The sequence below is a fragment of the Neovison vison genome, chromosome 1 (genome assembly GCF_020171115.1).
Source record: "Neovison vison isolate M4711 chromosome 1, ASM_NN_V1, whole genome shotgun sequence".
Taxonomy (NCBI): Eukaryota; Metazoa; Chordata; class Mammalia; order Carnivora; family Mustelidae; genus Neogale; species Neogale vison.
In genome coordinates this window covers 192758269-192781519 of record NC_058091.1, presented here as the reverse complement: position 1 = coordinate 192781519, position 23251 = coordinate 192758269, and the positions used below count along the sequence as shown (strand labels likewise).

The window sequence follows — 23251 nt, the reverse complement described above, 5'->3', positions numbered from 1 at the left end:
ACAGGAAGAGGGATGTCCTACAAAGGAGCACAAATATTAAGGGTGTTTTATTTTGAACTCAGAAGGATAGAGTGAAATTCTCTTATTTCCCATCAGATAGCATAGCTTCCATGTACAGAAACAGGCTCAGGAAAATTAACTCCCTACATCATTGCATCTCCCATATTAGGTTCTTATTTAGATATTTTATTTTGGATGTACGCCATATGTGTAGCCTGAAAGCCACACATCTTCAGATAGTCTATACCCTCTCCTTTATAAGGAAGAAAATGTCAACATGTAGAGATGGAAACGAAAACACAAACCTTCCAAAGTAAAAAACTTATTGTTGAGTGAAATAGATTTAGCTGTTTCCATTAAAAACCATGTTTTTATTATTATTATTATTTCTAAAGGGACACCTATGTTAATTTCCCAGGGCTCTATAACAAAGTATCACAAATTGGAGGGCATTGAACCCCAGAACTCTATTGTTTGACGGTTCCAGAGGATAGAAGTTCAAATAAAAGGCCAGCAGGGACATGTCTCTCTGAAGGCTCTAGGGAAGGATGCTTTCTGGCATCCTCCAGCCCTGACAGCCTCAGATGTTCCTTGGTTGATGACAGCATGACTCTGATATTCATATGGCATTTTCTCTTTATTTGCTCATATAATCTTTCTTTCGTTATGCCTGTTTCTGGGTCCACATTAACTTTTTTTTTTTTAATAAAGACATAGTCATATTGCATTAAGGACCACCTTAAAGTCTCATCTTAACTTGATCATCTGCAAAGACCTTACTTCAAAATAAAGTCATATTTGGGGTGCCTGGGTGGCTCAATGGGTTAAAGCCTCTGCCTTTGGCTCAGGTCATGATCCCAGGATCCTGGACTCTCTGCTCAGTGGGGAGCCTGCTTCCCCCTCTCTCTGTCTGCCTGCCTCTCTGCCTACTTGTGATCTCTGTCTGTCAAATAAACAAGTAAAATCTTTAAAATAAATAAATAAATACATAAATAAATAAAGTCACTTTCAGAGGTACTGAGTTTTGAGACTTGACCATCTTTTAGGAGAATGCAGTTCAGTCCATAAGCACTTCCCAAAGTCAGTGGTGCGAGATCCTTTTCTTAGAGCCACATCCTACGTTCACTGACTTTGTTATTCTTTCGGTCCAGTACGTACTTGTTTGAGTGTGGCAGTCCCAGAAAAAGTGCACATTTTAGCAGCTGGAGTTATCTTTTGGAAAGGTGTTCACTGTATTGTTTCACAAAATCATAGACATATTTACAAATACTCTAATCCTTTCTGGTGGCATTTCTAATTCATAATCATCCTTCTCCTAAGCATCCGGTTGTATATTCCCTTTTGGAGAGCTAGTGTGCAGATAGCCAGGAGTTGTGCTGTTGATGAGTGTGGCCCACGTTTTCCCTTAGTCTGGCATTCTTTGACCCATAGCAAATGCTGACCCTGCTGCTGACATTGGTGGGCCCCTCTGCTACTCTTGTTGGTCCTCTGCCCATCATGGTGACCTCCTCCCTTTTAAATCCCTACTATTTCCTATCATCAGTACAGATGCTAAAGGAAAATAAAACCAGTCAAATTAATCTACATTGAGATTGGAATGGCTGATGATGCTAAGAACCTACTTATGCATGTCTGTTGAACCCAATATATTTCTTGTAAGATTTTCGAAACTGCTTTAGAGAAATTTCAGGGTTGAGAACACTTCTCTTAAACTGTATCATTCCATGAATCCCTCTCTCAACAGAGATCATTCTAGAAAGATAAAAAAGAAGAAAAATACAGGGCAGACCTAACTCAGAGCCATAACCTAATCCACTAAGGTCTTCTTCGGCTGATTCCAGTCTGGGAGAGGGTTATTTTTAGCTTTCCAAAAATATGCTCATTATTGTTGCTTACGTTAAAAAGAGACCATTTATGCCCGATACAGAACTAAACAACAACTTGGCAAGTTTTGTATCAAGAATATTGTAACAAGAAAAGAATTCTGTAGCCTATGTACATTGATGGATGTTAACTAAACTTATTGTGGTGATTATTTCACAATATATACAAATATCGAATCATTATGTTACATACCTAAAACTAAAAAAGTGTATGTTAATTATACCTCAATTTAAAAAAAAATAAAGTTGAATTCTTGGCTCTTTATATCTCATAAACCTAAATCACTCAGTTTGGTTCACGGCTTTTGTGCATTTATTTAATTTATTTATTTATTTATTTTACCTACTGCAATCCAGTTTAAGTCCAGGGTCTCCTGATTGATTTTCTAGAATTATTTGAGGGACGGAAAGAGTAAATTCCAAAAATGGTTAACTTTTTGTTGGTCCTCATACTAAATGGAATCCTTCTAAACTTTTCTAATTACTAGTTACATTTGATCAGTGGAAGATTAGCTAATCTCTGGAACCTAGGGAAAATAAAAAGATTTAGGATATAAATGAAAAAGGCAATGCCTTTAAGAGCTGTTTCAAAGATGTTTTCAAAGATCAGAATAAAAAGGGTGATTTTTTTTTAAGATTTTATCTATTTATCATCTATCTATCTAAGATAGAGAGAACTCATGTGTGAGGGGCAGAGGGAAAAGCGTGGAGGGAAAGGGAGAGAAAGAATCTCAAGCAGACTCTGGCTGAGTACTGAGCCTGACATGGGGCTTAATCTCACCCTATCTTTAGTCACATTTTCCATCGTGCTTCGTGATCATGACCTGAGCCAAAAACAAGAGTCAAGGCTTAAAAGATGTTTTAAAGGACTCAGGAAGAAAATGCAAAATTTTGTGGACTGTTCTAGTTGATTTAAATGGCTAAGCAGAGTAATTGTTTCCCCTATGATCCATGTAAGAAATCTGTCTTCTGAGGTTCAAGGGGAAAAATATCAAACAAAACAAAATGAAAGAAAAATGTCAGATATTTGGCAAACTTCTGGAAGCTCTTTTCATGGATTTCAGACAACCAAGCGAGGCATCCTTCTGAGTCTTTTCAAAAACAAGGGAAGATATTTATTGTTAATTAAAATGGTTGCAGAATTCCTTCAGTATGGAGAGATTTCAAATCTTGGTGTCTATAAGCCAGAGCTCACAGTGGTTGTAAAGATGCTGATCTTTTATGCCAAGATGATACTGCACAGTTATGATTCCTCATAGCAAAGAGGGTTTTGCATCCTTTCATCAAGTTCAAAATGTCTTTCAGAACTTGGATTCAGTGGATGTAGCAGAAATTTAAAAGATTTAGAAGACACACAAGAAGTTTATTTTCAGTTTCTAATTTTCCTAGAATGGATAGCTTCTTATGAGGAATATTTTGATAGAGAAGTTTTATACAAACTTATTAAGCATCAGAGGCTGACCTCAGTGGGAGACATTATTGGAAGCTCTTAAAGAAAGGCCACAAATAGCTTTTTAGGCAGAGAGAGAGAATGTGGGAGTTCAGGTGTTCTTTTTTTTACAAAACACCGGAAGACCAAAAGCAAGTTGCCTGAAGTTTAATGAAATGTTAAATATGCTTAAGAGTAGTTTATGATTCATTTCATTAAAACACGAATCTATATCCACTTATGTTCCATCTTCATAGTTGATGGCTGTGGCAGGCAGATTAGTGCCCCTCACCCAAAGTTGTTCGGGACAGAATCTCTACAACCCGTGAATATATTAGGTTGCATGACAAATGAGAACTAGGCAGCCAAGGTAATTAAGTTTACTAATCAGATGACAAATTGGGAGATGATCTCGGTGAGATCAATATAATCAGAAGCATCTCTAAAAGTAGAAGAGAGGTAGAATAAGAATCAAAGTGAGAGTTCTATGGTATCAAAAGGACTTGCTGACCACTAATGACTTTGAAGCTGGAAAGGGACCGAGAGTCAAGGATTGTGAGCAGCCTCTAGAAGCTGGAAAAGGCAAGGAGACAGATTTTTCCCTATAGCCTCCAGAAAAAAATGCAGCTCTGTCAATACCTTGATTTTAGCTCAGTAAGAGTTGCGTTGGACTTCCAAAGTAAAGAACTAGAAGATAACAAAGTCATGTCATTTTAAGTCGCTGAGTTTGTGGTGGTTTGTTAAGGCAGCAATGGAAACTAACACTATGGCTTGTGTCGTGTGATAACTTCTCTGAAATATAGGGCTGAATGCTGCCCAGGGGTCACAGCTTTGGTGGGTCATACATTTCAACAAATAAAAAAATAATAATTTTCCCAAGTCTTAGTCATTTCTATGGATCAAGAAACACAAAGAATCTTCCCTAACCTTCATGGCACCTACAACATTGTTATAAACATTGTTGAAGAGACTTCTCTTCCTGATTACTTGAAACAAAGTAATCTCCCCCCCCCTTTTTTTTCTTGTCAACATCTTTTATTTGCTTTGTCTTCTTAAGAGCTAGTCACCCTATCTTTAGTCACATTTCCCATCGTGCTTTGTACTTTATCAAAAATCATCAAAGGTGATTGAGTTTACCTACTTAAAAGTTCTAGCTAATTAAAAACAAAATAAAAAGTGTTATTGCTCATCACCTAATTAATTCAGACTCCTCCCAGTGTTAAAATAAAGAAAAATTATGTAGTATCCTTTTGATATAGTATAGATGTAAATGTTCTGAATATTTAAGCTGTTTCCATTTTAACTAAACCTAATGAAGCTAAGAAAGTTAACCTCATAACTCCTAATTAGAAGATTCTCTATTATTAGGTAGTTGTGATTTATATCTTCATATAAGAGTGATGCATTGCTGACATTTTCATATTACTGACTACTGTTGCCTATTTCTAAAAATAGGCACACTTATGTTTCCCTGGGCAATTCTTTACAGATCATTAGGAATACCTTCAGAATAACTAAGACATTAAACCTAAACAATTTCTAAAGAAAACCACTAACAAGGCTTCTTTATCTAAAAACTTCACAATTTAAGCCAATACTGCTTTATTCTATGGCATTAAGAGTTAAGCACACCGGTTTGAATGAAACATTCAGAAAGTTAATAGTCATAAGAAACAAACATTTTTAAAAGTGTGTTAGTGGATACTATGTTATACTTATTATACTAACAAAAGCAAAAATAATTATAATTTTCAATGAAAAAAAACATTTACCTTCATTTTCAATCAGTGATACACATTTCTAGAAAAATCTATGAAAACTTTTTGACAGCAAGTTTCAAAGGCATTAAATATATTTATATAATTACTTTAAGATGTTAAGGATGATTATCTCTAGGTGGTAAATCACTTCTATATTTTCTATTGCTTGTCTCTTTACTGATATTTTTATATTTAAGTTAGTAATAATATCATTTGCAGATTATCCCAATTTTAAAGGCAACAATCTTCCAAACATTTAAAAAATCTTTATAAACTTTTCTCCTCCATTTCTAAGGATTTATCATAAATAAACTCTGAAAAACATTTAAAATAATTTAATTTCCAATAATGATGCATTTTTAATATTTATTTCTAATTTTGTTTCTTGAATTTTCTTTGGATCAAGCATATAAATTTTTTTAAATGTGCATTTAAGGTTTTTTTTCTTCAAAACACCCAATTCTTGCAAAATAGCTAGAATCCACCAGTTTTTTCAGGTACACTCTCAAGTGCTATAAAGATATGTAAGGTCAAGTCCTGAAACATTGAATCCTGAATTCATAATGAATACAATAAGTCACCACATTTAAAAAAATATCAGAATGTACATTCCATTTAAGTTAATAGCAAAGCAATTATTTTTATGATGAGAGTAGAAGAGAAAATTAACCCAAAGTTAACACCTGCATATGAAGGCTGAATATCAATTCACATTAGTTGCTACAACCTATATATTTTGAAATAATTTTTTGTCAATGTCATTTTTCCCATATCATCTCTCTGTATTCTATTAATTGTATAATGGTGCTTTAAGATGTGAACAGAAGTGTTTTTAGGAAAGTATATTTATTCATAGAAAATATTTAGCTCTTGACAAATATTCAGCAAGTGCACATATCCTTAATCTAGATTCTTACAATAAAGAATAAAAGGTATACCTAAAGATAATTATCCTATAGGGAAAAGGACATTATACCTGGTGTAGTGTTCATCCCTAGGAATTTAAAAACATTTTTCCAAATTAATGTCTTCTATGTGAGAAAAGTAACTGTTATGGTAGCCTGATATGCTCTATGTCAAAAAATGTTTTTGATGTTTGTTGAAGCATAGTAATAACTAGGAGGAGTAGCAACAACAAAAAGTTGAAGGGTCATAGATATCAACATTCCAATGATTCAATGAAGGACCCTTAAAGGAAGGGTAAAGCTTGTTAAACAGTCAGCCATGACCTCTAGAAGCCAAAACACATGGTCTCCGGCACTGCTGCACAGCATAACTAAAAAGACACTTTTGTGCTTATTGAAACACATTTGATATTCAAGGCCAAACACTGATGAGTCAAGTGTGTCCTCTTTCCTGAAGAGACTGCCAAGGAGATCTGGAGGTCATTTTGGTCAACATACTCAGTGTGCAAGCAAAGGGCAGATGAGTCCAGGATAAATATCCACTCCACCTGACATATACCATCTCATCTTACTCAGTTCACAAAGAAATAAGAGCTTCAGCACAACTGTCATCAGAATGAAAAGGCACTTGGTCTGAATTAAAAAAAAAAAGTTAATTGTTTTCTTTTTTCCATGAAATCCACAATAATTTTGCATAGTTTGTAGATTTAATATTTTGCATTCATTTTATGAAGAACTAAGAAATAGCAAAGAAATCTACATGTTGATTAATTTTTTTTAAAATATTTTATTTATTTATTTGACAGAGAGAGATTACAAGTAGGCAGAGAGGCAGGCAGAGAGAGAGAGGAGGAAGCAGGCTCCCTGCTGAGCAGAGAGCCCAATGCGGCACTCGATCCCAGGACCCTGAGATCATGACCTGAGCCGAAGGCAGCGGCTTAACCCACTGGGCCACCCAGGCACCCTACATGTTGATTAATTTTAATCCTCAAGATTTGTGTGAGCTAAAGTTGTGAAAAGAACGCAGACTGTGGAAGACACAAATCTTCTTTTCAGTGTCATCATACAACAATTAGGTGTTGGGGTCAGAAGGCAAAAAAAGGCATTACTGACTAACCCAAATGCTGCTCACTATGACAGTGTACTGCCTCATTTACTGAAAACTTTCTTGACTGAAAAATCTTCTACCACATCACTTATTTATTTATTGGATTTCTCAACCCCAAGACTCAAGATGGTCTTTTTTGTGTAGAGATACCTCACAGGAGAAAACTGCATCTTGTGCTATCAGAGAAAAGAGGAAGAACTTGGAAGCCTGTGTGTAACTTCTTTTGCACAAGTGTATCTTTTTCCTGCTGTTCTTTTATTGTACTTTTGTTATAATAGATTTTAGCCACATTATGACTTTATGTGAAAGTCTGTTAATCCTTCCAACAAATAAACGAATGACTTGGGTACCTACTCCCCAAACAGTAATGACTGAAATATATGACAATGGAACTAACAGATTATATTGCTTAGTTTTTGTTGTATAACACGATATTCTGTCCTCCAATTTACTGGCTTAATTATTAAATAAGTATTAGAGAGCCTTGTAAGTGTGGCTTTTTGAGTTTTGCAAGATATCACAAAGGGAGGAAAGCATCTCCAATTCTTGATGTTCAACTTGGTTTCTTTTTCTTTTTCTTTTTAAGATTTATTTGTTTGAGAGAGAGAGAGAGAGCACATGCACAAGCAGGGGGAGGGGCAGAGGGACAAAGAGAGAGAGAATTTTAAGCAGACTCTGTGCCCAGAGGAGAACCCCACTTGGGACTCAATATCGCCTTCTGAGATCATGACCTGAGCCAAAACCAAGAGCTGGATACTTAACTGACGGAGCTATCCATGGGCCCTTCCAGCTTGGCTTTGATTACATAAAGTCATGTCTGTGAATTTCTTGAGTTTCATAAATTTGATTTTTTGCTTCTTTTTATCAGCACAGACATAGACTGGGTTTAGACATTCAGACTTAGAAGACGATGTTTTTCTAGGTATAAAGAATCACCCATGAACCTTTTTAAATATGAAAATTAAGAGTAATTAATGAAAAATAAGATATGAAAAATCTTAGAGTATAACTAACAACATGGAAAAGAAGTTTTCTGAGGCTCAGTTTCCACTGAGCAGAAAAGATGACCACTGGCCAGCAAAGCAGTCTGAAGCTGAAGGGACCCAGTCCACAAACTGTCATAGGGAAATATATATTCTCAGGATGATGTGCTAAAGAGACATTCCATTGTGGAAAGATGGCTGAGGAATGCAGAATATTGCAGCAGCTGGCCACTAGCTCACAAAGGGTGGGTTCTTATAAGAAAGAAAACAACAGAACTTTCTTTCAAGCCTCAATAAGACTTATAAAAAAGGATTGCAAGATAACCAGGGAGATAGGGAATTGGAGACCAGTTTGTATGTTTTCTGTCACAAAAACTTATGCTCATTCATGGCTTTTCAGAAATATTTCTCCAAAACAATCACACTATTGTCTATGTTCCATTTTCACATATACACTTTTCTACCAATTAGAAAAAGTTTATTTCACAAGACAAGTGTACTTATTAATACATGTATTTCTCAAGGGCTTCAAGCCCTTTATGAGGAAATGTTATAAAAATAACACATACACCATGTTTTGAGGATTGTTGTCAAAAGTGGATAAAGATTTAAAAATAGCTCATGTTTTTCCTAATCTTTCATTTTTTTAAAGGTCATTTTGACTGTTCCCAATTGGATTTTCTTATCAGTGTAATATTCCTTATGCATCTAAATGGACTATTAATTAGTTGTTCCATTTACTAACCTCTCTGGTTTTCCCTTGGGAAAGAATCAAATTCATGTGTAAGAACGGTTTTGCACAGATATTAAGCAGCTAGTAGAACATCTCAATGAGGACAGAAAAGTACCTGAGCGCTAATACAATTTATTCATTCATATTCAACTTACTAGTAAGTTTTAACCTTCTGGTAATGCATAAGGACCGAACATCAAGTGAATGACATAACAGCTCTTTGGTTAAAAGGAAGTAATTTCTTTTCCAGGAAGGAAAATGGGACATAGGTGAGTGAGAGAGAAAGGAAGAACAAGGCGGAAGGCAGTGAAAGAGGTAAGAAAATAAAATAAATAAAATTTATTTAATTTATAAGAAAATATTTTTGGAATATATTTTGAAATATCTAGAATATAGATGAAAATATTTTCAATATAAATATAAATAATATCATTTTTCAGAGCTTATTAATACCGCTTCTGGTTTTCAGTTTCCGAATATTCTCACCAAAGTCATCCAACTAAAGTTATTAATTTATGTTACACCAGCTGGTATCTTTAAAATTATCTTGTTAGTAATTATATAAATTTTCTATGAAAACATAGGTGTGCCTTATGCACACTTTAATGTCAGGGACACTTCACTTTTGTATTAAAGTAATAGTTTACCTTCCATTATATTTAGGGATTATAACTATGTTTAGAATATATCCATCTCTTTTTTAGTGTTCTCATATTTTTTTTAATTTGGTTTAATTTCTAAGATGTGTTGCTTTTAGCCTGTAATACTTTATTCACTTTAAGAAAGAGTACATATTTACATTAATCAAAAGTCTATAATATTATTCATGGGAAAATGACGCCATATCAAAAATGCAATAAACTAAAATGTAGATTACATTGACATATTCTTAATATATGATTTTCACAACTAAAGTAGTGTTCCTCACTATCAGTAAGCCCATATTATATGATTAAATTTCAGTACTATTTGAATCAAAAGGTCATTAATTTAGATTTTTAAAAAATACTCTTCAGGAGAAAATAGAAACCATGATATAAGATTCAAACATGTTTCTCTGGTAATAGATAAATGATTAAATTGATGGGGGAATAGCTGAAGAAAATGTAGTACATACATACAGTACAATATGATTTAGCCCTAAAAAAGGAAGGAAAACCTGCCATAAGTGAAAAGATGAATTAACACTGGTAGTCACTTAGGTAAACTAAGTTTAATAAGCCAGGCCTAGGACAAATACTCCATGATTCCACTAATGACATTTTATGAAATATCTAAAATAGTTAAATTCATAGAAACAGCAAAGTGGTGGTTACCAGTGGCAGGGGGTTGGGGAAAATGAGGAGTTACTAATCAATGGGTATAAAGTTTCAATAACTTCTGGAGATCTGCTATGTAACATTGTGCCTCTGGTTAACAATATTGTATTGACATTTAAAAATCTGTTAAGGAGATCGACCTCATGTTAAGTGTTCTTACCACAATAAAATACAATTTCAAATGAAAAAAACAAAAAACAACAAGAAGCCTCATGACCTATACCCAGCATGGATCTGGACTTCAGTCTTGAGCTGCAAGGCTGCAGCAGTTGGGCAAATACTGGCTTTGCTGCTGCGGAGCCTCCGAGCTGCCCTCCGACACCAGCATAGCTCTGCCCACTGCCTTGTCTAGGCAGACAGGTTGGCGGCGGGCTGAGTCCTCTGTGCTAAGGCCTGCAGCTCTCCTGACCACCACACAACTGACGTCCCTCTTGGGCTGCTCCAAGGCTGCTGTCTTTAGGATGTGCTCGGGTCACTGTTCACGGCTGTGCAGGGTGGGGAGCTGCTCTCCTTTCTCCCCAGCTTCCCCCGAGTGGATCCTAAGCCCTGTCGGACCACCACGTATGGGGAGGTCGTCCCCAACCTGGCCTATGGCCTCGGTCTTCCTCCTTAAATCTCTCAGGCGTTAAGGGTCTTGTGGGCAGGTGGGCAGCTTGGGAAAGTGGCGGGCCTCGACACTGGGCTCCAGCCTGTGGTCTTACTGCCTCTCAGTGGGCTGTGTGCTCCCGGCTGAAAGCTGGGAAGTAGGCAAGTGTGGTGACCACAAGGCTGGCCAGCTGTTGTTTCTTGCAGGTGCCGAGAAGCTGCAACTCACTGGCGGTAGCTTAGGCACAGGACGTCTAGGAGCGAGCAGGGGGCATCCGGGGCAAAGCTCGGGGGCTTAGACGGGCAGTAGGCGTCTGGCTTGCTTAGCCACACACCCAAAATAATTTTATAAACTAAGTCATTTAAATAAATCATATTGATAGATGATTGATAGGTAGATTATCAACTACTGGTTCAGGTTCTTCATTCAGAGCCTGACTTATAGATCCCTCACCTCTTCTGCCATTATGGGGATAGTGGGGGAAGGGAAGAAAATGCCCAGAGAGATTAAAAATGACAGTGCTAATATCAACTATCACTAATATCTATGTGCCATTATATCAAGTCTTATAAGCACCTTTTCTTGCCTTTTTCACATAGTTCTGGTAGTCAGATTTGTATATGGGTTTTGAGACCCAACCACCTGGTTACTTGGACCCTTAAAAACCTTATAATTTGCTTTCTTTTTAAAATTATAAGTAAGCTCCATGCTGGACGTGGAGCATGAACTCATGACCCTGCGAAATCAACAGTCCCATGCTCTACTGACTGAGCCAGTCAGATGCCTCCCAAAAATGAGAGTTTATATAAAAGACATTAATTTTTATGGGAAAGAATGTAGCTCCTTTCCTGCAGTTGCCATTTTACCTCTAAGTAGCAACAAACATCCAAATCCTCTGCTTTTTGCTTACTTGTCTTTTTATGTGAATTGATACAAAAGGTGTAACATATTAGATGTAACTTTCCTTTCAGTCTGGGAAAGACTATTGGTTTTATCATGTGGAGAATGAAATGCTCAAGTCCATCTAGGCTGGAGGAAGAACAAATGGTTGAAATATATGTCAATATGCTGCACTAAAGCAGGAGTCACTCGCCAATTTAAATAGTACAACAGTAGTGGCAAATGTCAGTTATTATTTTTTTTCCTGAAACCTAGAGGATTATTATAATACAAGTGTTAAAATGACATTAAAGGGTAAACTCAAGTAAATCCAGTGCTAGATCTATCCCCAGTTCCCTGATTTGGCAGTATACCAAACAATAGAAAACAAATAGGGATATGCTTTAAAAGTTCCACAATGAGGCTTTCTGGGGTATCAGTGATTGAAGGAGGAAAAAAAAGTGTTGAGATAATAATGTATTTGGTCAAGTTCCAGACAGTCGATTCCAAGGCACATTTGGAAGTCAGAGAAAATAATAAAAGCAAAACAACTAAAATAGATGGATTTTGGTGTGATAAAGGAATATATGATTAGAGAAGCAAAGGAGAGCATTTATGGATCATTTTGTTCTTACATGCTTACTAGTGAGAGTATAAATTAACCATATCTCCTTCGGATGTTAAATCTGAGAAATCTGTTTTACATAGATACTCACATATAGGTACAGGTACATGTATAAAAGGATATTGATTTATAATTAGGGGTATAAGCAAAGACTAGAAGCAACCTGAGTTATCCCTCTACCCATCCATATAGGTGTAGCTGAAAAAAAAATGATGATCTATCCATACACAATAAAATGTAAAATACTATACAGTCATTAAAAGACATGAAGTTACGCTATATACTCACATGAAATTATTTTCAAGTTACATTGTTAAGTGAAGACAAAAATTACGTGTAGGAGACTTATTGTGTGATAGGTTGATATTTACATATATATAGACAATCTCTTGAAGAATATATTACTACTATACAAGTAGTTATGAGGGAAAGATGAAACAGAAGACAGCATGAAAAAGAGACTTACTTTTAACTAGATTCCATTCAGTTTAGTGTGTGTGTGTGTGTGTGTGTGATTGTGGAAATATTTTAGATAATTAAAAAATTATCATTTGAGTACAGTAACCATTTGAGTACAGTATTCTGGATAAGATTACATGTGACTTTATAAATTGAAAGCTTTATGGTATTTGCAAAGAGGCATGTCATAATGCTGGAAAATTGTGACTTGTGGTAATTCTGCTGGTGTCCATGAGGCCTCTAGAAGAATGGGATATTTTCGTGTCTCTGGGGAAGACAACAAAAGTATTGCTGAAAGTTTACTCTCCCATACGGATTCCTGCATGTTCTATGGATTACTTCAGAGTCAAAGGTTTTCTTAGCTGACAAGAGATTTAAAGGAAACCAATAAAAGGCAACAAAGCCCCAAATGGCACAGTGCCTTTGCCAGCTCATGGTGCTGTTTAGTCACAGTTGGCTCTGAGAGCAACTTGGAGAAAAGGTTCCACGTCAGCTTTCTTCTACCTTGTTATCAGCCTCCAAACAACACCAACCAGTGGGTGATGCACCCATCTTTCCTCCTTGTCACCCATGAGAAGGCTGGAGTTTTTATCTTCTCTTTTTCATGAAGCTCTCAAGCATCTTTTTCTGTTGGCAGCTTGATCTTCTGGTCCCTCTCTCAGCATGGCTTTCTATTTCATTGCATACTTGGAGACTCTGTACCAAAAACCAAAAAAAGGAATCAACTGGAGAGTCTGACCTGGATATTTGTATTATTCAGTTTCCTAAGTTATATTTCTGTAGGTGTCTTTGCTGTTTTGTTCCGTGTTCAGTCACCTATGGCTAAGGAATTTTTATTAATCTGTGGGAGGGATAAAAATATAGCTTTTTCAGAGTTTACATATCCCATCAAACCAAAAAAATTAACTCAGGAGGTCTAGGAAAAACTAAACATTTTACAAATTATTTACAAATCATTTGCCTATAATCTTTTGGAAACACTTCTTTTTTTTTTTTTCTTTCTATTTTTACACTGGCATGCATAATACATTCAACCTCCACTCTTAATATCCCTTTTTAGAGCCACAAAGAAGATTTCCAAGCCTATTAAAGATAATTAAAGATGAAATTAGGATTCTTATTTTCATGGTCACAAACATTACTCATTGGAATCTCAGTTATGCCTAGCAGGGTGAACTTAAGCTATTTCAAGTAGATGTCATCTACCAGCCCAGTAAATATTTCCTGAAATGTTTTTAAATTAACCTTATTTGTTACTCTCTGAATCAGCTGAGGAGGTATAGCATAGGACACGTGAGCTCTGAAATAATCTCTTCTGAGACATGTGTAGTCTAGGAGACACAACAAATACCTGGGCCCCACTGTAAAGACCATTTAGGCCCTTCCAGGTCAGAGCCTGAACAGCTAACTCTTCTCAATGTCATTTATCTTCTTTTAATCTCCACTAAGTCATAACGTGACTTAGAGCCATCTCCATGCCTGCTACCTTCCTAACCAAGCCCTTTTTTTTTTTTTGACAGTTCTAAACCACCCATGCATCTCTCTGTTCTTCATTCTTTCCAGTTATTATATTATACTTACTGCTTATGTCACACAAGTTAGCAACTCCTAGGTAATTATCCATTTCCTGAATTCCTCTCAGGTTTTTTTTTTGTTGTTGTTGTTGTTTGTTTTTTAGAAATTCGCTTTGAATATTTAATTTTTTATTTGACAGAGATCACAATTAGGCAGAGAGGCAGGAAGAGAGAGAGAGGAAGGGAAGCAGGCTCCCTGCTGAGCAGAGAGCCCGATGCAGGGCTCCATCCCAGGACCCTGGGATCATGACTTGAACAGAAGGCAGAGGCTTAACCCACTGAGCCACCTGGGCGCCCTTGTTCTCAATGTTTTGAAAGGCCTGTTTCCCTTGAGAACAGGACCCATAACTTGGTTGTACAGTACCCTTGTGCTCCCAGCATGGTGCTAGTGTTAGAAAAAACTCAATAAAGTCCTGTCCATTAATGATGTAGGAGTGATTGGAGAAATAGTGGCTCCATTTTGTTATACCTAAATGGATCAAGGTTCAAATCCCATTTAAAACATTCAATTTAAGTAATTAAGTTAAATAAATCATCTCTTAACCTTCTTGTGAACCTTGTATCCAATCTCTATTTTTGTCAATAGTGACAGACAAGGTTGTGGGAAAATGGCTTTGTGCTCAGTTCTGGGAAATGTTTATCATTTTCATATAATAAAATTCACTTTTCAGTGAATAACAGACATTTTAAAAACATCTGCCAAAAGATTGTTTACACAAAACTGTTTTTCCCCCAAGAGAAGCTGCTGTTCACTTGGAAACTTACATGTCCTACTTGGTCCCCCTAGTCAGCATTTCACCTAAATTTATTTACTTGCTTCTTTCAAATGGATGAAGCTGAAATCATAGTCTTTGCAAAAAAACATAATATTTTCAGTAGATAGTTCTCTTTCTGCTCATATTTTGGTGATTCACACTGCAAAGATTGAAATGTGTTCAAAGCACTTTAAAAAGAAATATTTTGAGCAAGAAGAATGTTGCCCCCACTTCTATCGAAGTGACTACAGCCCCAAATATTGTAGGTGTACACACTTCTACAGTACATTTCAGAAACAACAATACTAGGTTGATTCATAACATACTGATTTTCAGAGCCTGTGTATTATGCATAGCAACTTCTATTCCTAATTTTGTTGCATTTATAAGATTTGGATTAATTATTCTTCTGCATGTTTAATTATTTAATGAATATTTTTCTTTCTAAGCTCCATGAAGGCATGATCCATATTTGTTTTTATACTTCTGTATCCTCAGTGCTTAGTACTTGGCAAATAATAGGTGCTACATTTATATTTGTTCAAAAATTAATGAACAAATAATGAAAAAAAAACAGAAATAATAGATTCTCTGTGGCTTGAAACTTACAAATTAGAATCTCTTAGAGAATTTCTATTTCTAATCCCCATGGACTATTAAATATTAAATTTACTCTCCTCTCTTATAAAAAAAAGAACCTAGAAAATCTGGACAAAATATATTTAACAGTTCTTTTCAAGCACTAAACACCACATAACGCAGGGACGTATTCATTCTCCCTCGTTGTCTCCATAATTCAGGAAAACAGAGCCCCATCAGGACACGGAGATTTCTGCATGGGTTATCAAAGTTCCTGGGATTTGGTGTCAGGATTCTGAGAAGGAGAAAGATACAGAGAAAGAAACACCGAGATCTAGATAAAAGCTTACCTTGAGTGCTGGGCCAACTTCTAAACTTTTTGTATAGAAAGTGTTTCTGGAAGGCCTAGCAGGGAATGGTGCTGAGTGGCTAAAACCAGAGAAATATCTCAGAGTGTTGAGGGGGAGCTACTGAAGTTCTAGCTCAACCAAAGTAGAGAAAGCTTTGTGAACATTTCCGGCTTTCAGGTGAAACTCCAGAGAGGACATGGCCTGAGCACGGTTCAGCACCCTGAGCATAAGGGCCACACTCTAGAAATAAGAACAAAGGTCGTTCCGTGCTCCTCTAACAAAACATAAAACCAAGTCAATGACCAAATCAAGAACTACAAGGAATATTAAAACAAGTCAAAAAAAAGTTTGCTGTTGCTAGGAACAATATTATCATCTAGAATTCCATCATCTGGTTATGTATAATGGACAAAATATAGTATACCATTTTGAGACATGGAAACAAGCAGCAAACTGATAAAAGATAAAATAAGCAGGAGAGGAAGACCCAGAGGTGGTCTAGATTTGAAATTAGGAGATGAGAGCCTCCACATGACTATGAATGATATGTTAAAGATGGAAAAATTGAAAAGGAGAATACAACTCTCACACAAAAAGAACTGAATAAATGGAAATTTTAGGATTGCAAGATCCAGTTCATTAACTTGAGAATTCAGTGGATGGGGCACTTGAGTGGCTCAGTGAGTAAAACATTTCCCTTCAGCTCAGGTCATGATCTCCAGGTCTGGGGAAAGAGTCCCTCATCGGGCTTTCCACTCACTGGGGACTCTGCTTCTCCTGCCCACTCTATCTCTGTGCTCCCTCTCTCTCTCTCAAATAAATGAAAATAAAAATCTTTGGGGAAAAAAAAAAAAGAAAAGAATTCAAAGAATAGATGCAGTAGTGGCCTGGACTGAGCAGAGAGCATGATTGGTAATTTCCAAGACAAGTAAATAGACCTAAACTTATGCATATGGAGGAGACAAAGTATGGAGGAGAACAGATTTAAAGTGAAATATGTGATATTGTGAAAAGGTCTAATATATATGACTGAGCAACAGAGGTGTGGAGAAAATAGAAAAATCATTCAGATAAAAGGAAAACATGGACAAAAAGGTTCCTAGCATCTTTATTTAAAGCAGTCTCAAACTGGAAAACATACAAGTTTATAAATTTAGAATATATACATGAATGTGGCATATTCATAAGATGAAATATTATTCAACCAAAAAAATTAATGGAATACAGACACACAAAACAGTTTTGATGAATCTCAAAAGCATCATCTTCAGCTAAGAAGTTATACTCAAAAACAGTGCATATTTATGATTTGATCTATAGGAAGTTCAAAATCAGTGTAAATTTACCGTTGAAGAAGTCTATAATAGCTATCTCTGAATGGACACTGACTTGAAAAGGCACTGGGGGAACTCTCTGAGAAGATAAAAATAATCAGTGTTTGATTTGTAGCATGTTATTTACTCTAAGTTTCTTATGCTTTCCATTTTTAAATGCAGATTACTAAAAAATATGGATAAATAATTAAAATCAATATTATTTAATATATTTGTGTTTGTGCAATGACTACTTGTTTCCCAGTAATATTACGCTGTCCAAGAGCATTTTGCAGGGACAGTTTGTAGAACTTAATTTTTACCTGAGAAACAGAATTTCTGTGTTCCTGTTGCAGCCTCACAAGTGACTGACTGCAAAACACAAGGGAAATCACTGAGTGCTGTTCTCTAGGAGCCAGCCTGGGAATGGGGAGAAGAAAGAAATGTGTAAGGAAACACATATGTAAGTGAGACAGAAATGAGGAGGGGAGTTTGAGACGTAGGAAGCTAGAGTGAACTACGTAAGGTAAGGTGGTGAATGAGGGATCTCTGAGGGTTTAGGATTTGAAGTTGAAGAATCGAACAAACCCATCCATGTGCAGAGTCGTATGTTACTTTGTGAAAGAACGTGCAGACTCTATTTTGTCTAAAATAGTTACTCTGCTGATTGTCATGAAATCACCTTCTTTTTTAATAGCAAACATAAATTGAGCCTATTTCCTCTTTCATTGCTCCCTCATTTACTCATCCATTCATTCTTTCATTCAAAGATTGGAGTGTGAGGAAATTGAAAAGAAAAAGGAAAATGACAGATTATCACAAGGTTTCAGGTGGAGACCAGCCATCCCCCATTCTAACACATGTAATTGATTTTCATATAGGGGGTCCTAATATAGTATATTGAGGAAAATATCTATACATTTTTTGTACACATTACATGCTGTAATTCGATTTCTGGATTTTTCTCTTCTGTTCTGGTTTATGAGACACCTTACATTTAAAGTAACTTCTGCACACTCTTTTTTAACTTAAATGTATTTATATTTATATAACTCTCAGGGTCATGACCTCATTTATAGTGTCAGAGACATAGCACAATCCTTCTTGTGTTCCTAATGTACTTTCCATGCAACAGTTCAAACACTGGAACTTCAGAAATATACCAATGTAAATGGGCTTAGGTCCATATTAGATGAATATATTTGACTGGCTTTCTTCTTTTTTTTTCTCCTTTTCAGGTACTGTTTATTCTTCCAAATTTTAAGTTTTCCAATGTGGACTACATGTACTTACCCGTGTATGTACTTTTCTGGCTATTATGGCTTTGTTCTCTCTATCCTTTGTGTCATTCTTACAGCTTCAGAATAAGCATATCAGGTTGGAATTAAGTAGGATTTTGGAGATTACTTTGTCCAATCCATGTATTTGAGAAAACTGACAAAGGGAGATTAAAATAAAAGAACAAACAAAACAGAAACCCTCAAGAAAAAGAGCAAATCTGGGACACTTGGGTGGCTCAATCAGTTAAGTGTCTGCTTTCTGCTGAGGTCATGATTCCAGGGTCCTGGGATGAAGTCCTGCCTGAGGCTTCCTGCTCTGCGGGGAGCCTGCTTCTCCCTCTGCCTGTCTCTCCCCCTGCTGTGTGGGTGCTCTCTTTCTCCACCAAAAAAAAAAAAAGGAAAGAAAGAAACATAACAAATCTGTGATACAACTAAAGAGTCATACCCTATAATTCATGACACAGAGCCCTCTAAATCCGTCCCTACTTAGCAAGAATGGCCTCTATGCATTACACAATCAAGTCCTTCCTGCTATTTCTACTTTGTTTGTTTTTCAATCTTCTCCTATTATGTTTAACCTGGATTATAAATTTTGTGATGACAAATACATACCATGGCCTAAACTTCCTTTTCAATCCCCCTTAGAAGCTGCTGGCATAGGGCATTACACATGACAGTGATTCTAAAGGTAGTCAGTGCATTTATTTTTTTTTCCGTTGACACAATGTATAACCATGTTCATAAAAGAGTAAATCCATGTATTTAGAAAGAACAGAGGAAAAGTGGCCTAGGGAAAAGCTAGAACAAGCCAAGCAGGTCACCATGGTAACACCAGGTTGAAAATTGTCATTCTCAAGTTGCAGCCATTTCTCATATGTTCAGGATACAGGGCACCATCTAGTGGTTTCATTTACATTCCAGACATTTCACACCCTTTCAAGCTTCACTTCCAAATAAACAAAAGAAAACATTTCATTTTTTCGTGTGCACACTTGTAGCTGTGGAATGCAGTCCGAATTTGGTTTGCAAAATGAGTAGGTAGCAGTTTTGTCATTTACTGAATTACTTGTTTGCTCTCAATGCTTAAGAGCTCATTTCAAAAGAGGCACATGAAACATTTAAATCATTATTTAAACTCTAAAATACTATGTAAAGTTTTAACTTTATGACATATTCAGAGTTCCATACACATGAAGATATTTATTCTGAAGAATTTCATTCCCAAATCACTCATGATTTATTTTTTTCTGAAAAGTAAAGAAAGACCTTTTCTTTTTTCCTGTTGAAATCTAGGTATATCAAACTAAGTGCATTTAAGTACATTTGCAAAAGGAACAGAAGTTTTCATCTTATAAATGCTTTCTCTGTTCCTCACAGGAAAAACAAAAAAACAAAACTCAGCCTTATTGGGATTATTAACCAGCTCCCTGTGTATATAAACAGAAAATTATCTTAAAAACCCAAGTTTGTGTTTCCCAAATATACATGGAGTAAAAATATGGACCTGTCAAGATGATTTATTTTCCTTTTGGCCCTGTAAAAAAGGTATCTAATTAGTAATTATATGTATTTATACACTTACAGAAAGTACAATAGAAGAATATCAAACTATTTTTAAGAAGTATTTTTTTTGGGGGGGGCGCCTGGGTGGCTCAGTCAGTTCAGCATCTGCCTTTGGCTCAGGTCATGATCTTAGGGTTCTGGGATCAAGTCCCATGTGTCTCCCTGTTCCTCAGTGTGTCTGCTTTTCCCTTTGCCCCTCCCCCCACTATTTCTGTCTCTCTCTCAAATAAATAAATACTTTTGAAAAATAAAAATATTTTTAGTGTGTCCAAATCGGTGTACTAAGTCAGTTTTCATGTTATTTATACTATGCCATGTCATTCTGAAAACCCTCACCTGTCTGCTAATATCTAGGGACCCAGACTATAAAAGTGCCAAGAAAAGAACACAGGAATTATTTACAAAGCTCATATATTAAAAAAAAATTGTCAACATTTCAGATAAGCCAATGAGTTTATGGATCATGCTTCTCTCATAGTATTTTCTATGCCTGGAGTCGTTATGCTCTGTCTCGTGGTTAAGATGACTCTCAGTCATCCCTCATGTGTTACCTGAAGCCCCTGTCTGCACAAAACCTCTATCAAATCTTAGGCAACGCGCAACTTGATATGCTTGACTCTCTGTGGTTCTCAATTATTGGCTGCAAATTGGAATCGTCTTCAGATGCTTCTGTTCATCCTCAGAGACTTATATTTAATTGATCCTGGGTGAAGACTTGATTGTGGGAATTTTAAAGACTTCATAGGTGAATCTAATGTGAGCTCTACATTATCTCTTCCTCTTTCTATTGAAATAATCTGTCCTCCATTTCAGTATATGTTCCTTAATGGAAGAATTTCTATCTTAGTTGGCCTTTCATATCACCAGCATTTATCATAGTGATAGCATAATATTAGGCATTGAAAAGATATTTATGAGACTGTGCTGAATAAAGAATTGGTGAACAGTCGTAGGATGGTTTCTAACATAGAGAGTTCTTAGGGAAATGTGTTGAAAATATATAAGGCCTCATATCCTGAGAAAGGTATGGATGTGCTGAGCTAAGAGTCAGGAATGCTTATTAGGGTTAAGGTGGAAGCAAGAGTTCCTAGAATAGTTGCTGTATTGGAAAAAAAAATATATCAAGGGCAAGGTAGCCATAAAAGGAAATGATATCACGTGATGTGCCAGGGGCTTCTCGTCTCTAGTGCTTTTATGTAGGGCTGTGGCACTGGCTATGCACCTTTCTACTTGAGTGTCTTTCACCACAGGGCACGAAAATGACAGGAAAGAAATGAAAGTAGTCCAGGAACTTGGGCCTGATAGCTAATATCCCTTCCCTGACCCCAGGACTTTGGACACAAAACCAAAAGAACAAAATGTTTATAATGTTCATAGTGGTTTATTATGAAGAACAAGGAAGTTGAAATCTAACAATGTGTCTTGTAGTGAGATGCCTGATCACCTGACATTTACATAGGGCATGGCCGAGAAATGATCCCATTGAAGCCCATGGTTAAGATAGGAAAAAGAGCTTTCTATTTTTGTTGAAGAGTTTCCTAATTGTAATTAAACCCAATCCCTGTTTATTTAATACCTCATGGAGCTCTAGGCTTATTCATAGTTTCCTGGTTCCCTGAAAATAAACATTTAAAAATTTGCTTTTATATCTGTGTTAGCATAGGTGGACCCTCATATCCATCTCCCACCCATAAAAGAAGAGGCATGAAAGCTGCGTTCAGAGTACTTGCCGTGGCGTGATTAACAGCTATGTCTTAATCACCGAAGTGAACAGGAAGAGCCGTCCAAGGCTCTCTTTCCGAAATCACTGCTTGCATGATTTCTAAAAGAAAAATGAAATATCTTTACAAAATGAAAAGTCAGTAAGAACATTGATCTCAGGATCAAGTGTCCCAGAGAACCAGTCCCAAATTTATACTTGAAAACAATTACTTAAAATTGGAGCCTTTTCTTTTCATATATTTAAAAAATGAATTAGAGGCAGATATTTGTACAGGAACTAATAAGCAGTAATCTCAGTGAGGGTAAGTTTAGTCGTTTCCATATATATATGTCTGTATTTCTATAGATATTTATATTATACACATATAAAAATATATTCCTTTATGTATTCCTTTATATATGAAGGAATTTTTTATTTATTCCTTTAGTCCATATATACCTATGTTTCCTTACATATACATATGTTTCCTCACACAGATCTAGAGATTTTAAACTATTCTTCCAAGGTCACTTATATGGTGTATTCATTTAAGAATAAATAATTATTGAGAAGTTACTGACCACCAGTACTTTTATAGGGTTGAGTAGGTAGTAGTGATCAAGATGCAAAGGCACTTATGCTAGAGCTTACTTTTCAGTAGGACAAGGAAGCAATACAAATGAGTGTAAAAACAATAAAGAAATAACAATGGAATAAGATCTATATAAAGAATCAAAAGATGCCAATTGAAAATTTAAAATACCACATAGGGGGACACCTGGGTGGCTCAGTGGGTTAAGCCTCTGCCTTCAGCTCAGGTCATGATCTGGGATCAAGGTCCTGGGATCTGGGATCAGATCCAGGGATCAAGTACCGATCAGGCCCTCTGCCCAGCAGGGGGCTGGATTCCCCCTCCCCCTCTGCCTTTCTCTCCACCTACTTGTGATCTCTTTCTCTGTGTCAAATAAATAAAAAAATAAATAAAATAATAAAATCTTTTTAAAAAAGGATTTAAAATACCACTTAGGATAGAATCAATATATAAAACTCTTAGAGATACATTTAATAAAATATGTGTAGGATTTGTGAAACATGAAAACATGAAAGCATTGGTTTTTAAATTATGAGACCTGAGTAAATGACAATGTATACTGTGTTCACAGATCAGAAGACTCAATATTGCTAAGATATCAATTCCACCCAACTTGATTTATAGATTTAATAAAATCCCAATCAAAAGTTCCTAAAGTGTTTCATAGAAATTTATAAGATTCAAAGATTTATATGACAGTGTAAAGGGTCTAGAATAGGCAAAACAGTTTTAGAAAGGGACTAATGAATGCCTCATGATATGTAATTTTAAGACTTGCTCTTGGGTTACATTAATAAAGTGAGGGTACACATACAGATCAGTGCATAGATGGCAGAATACAGAAATAGACCTATGTGTACATGGGTAATAGTTT

The 23251-nt window shown here is 36.0% G+C and overlaps 1 long non-coding RNA gene across 1 annotated transcript in view; it reads left to right on the top strand.

Annotated features, from left to right (window-relative positions):
- LOC122917265 overlaps window positions 1–9114 on the top strand; it is a 146475-nt gene extending 137361 nt beyond the window's left edge. Inside the window, exon 3 of the long non-coding RNA XR_006386370.1 lies at window positions 9052–9114. This is a non-coding gene — a long non-coding RNA (uncharacterized LOC122917265). The remainder of the gene's footprint in view (window positions 1–9051) is intronic.
- Window positions 9115–23251: the final 14137 nt, after the last annotated feature.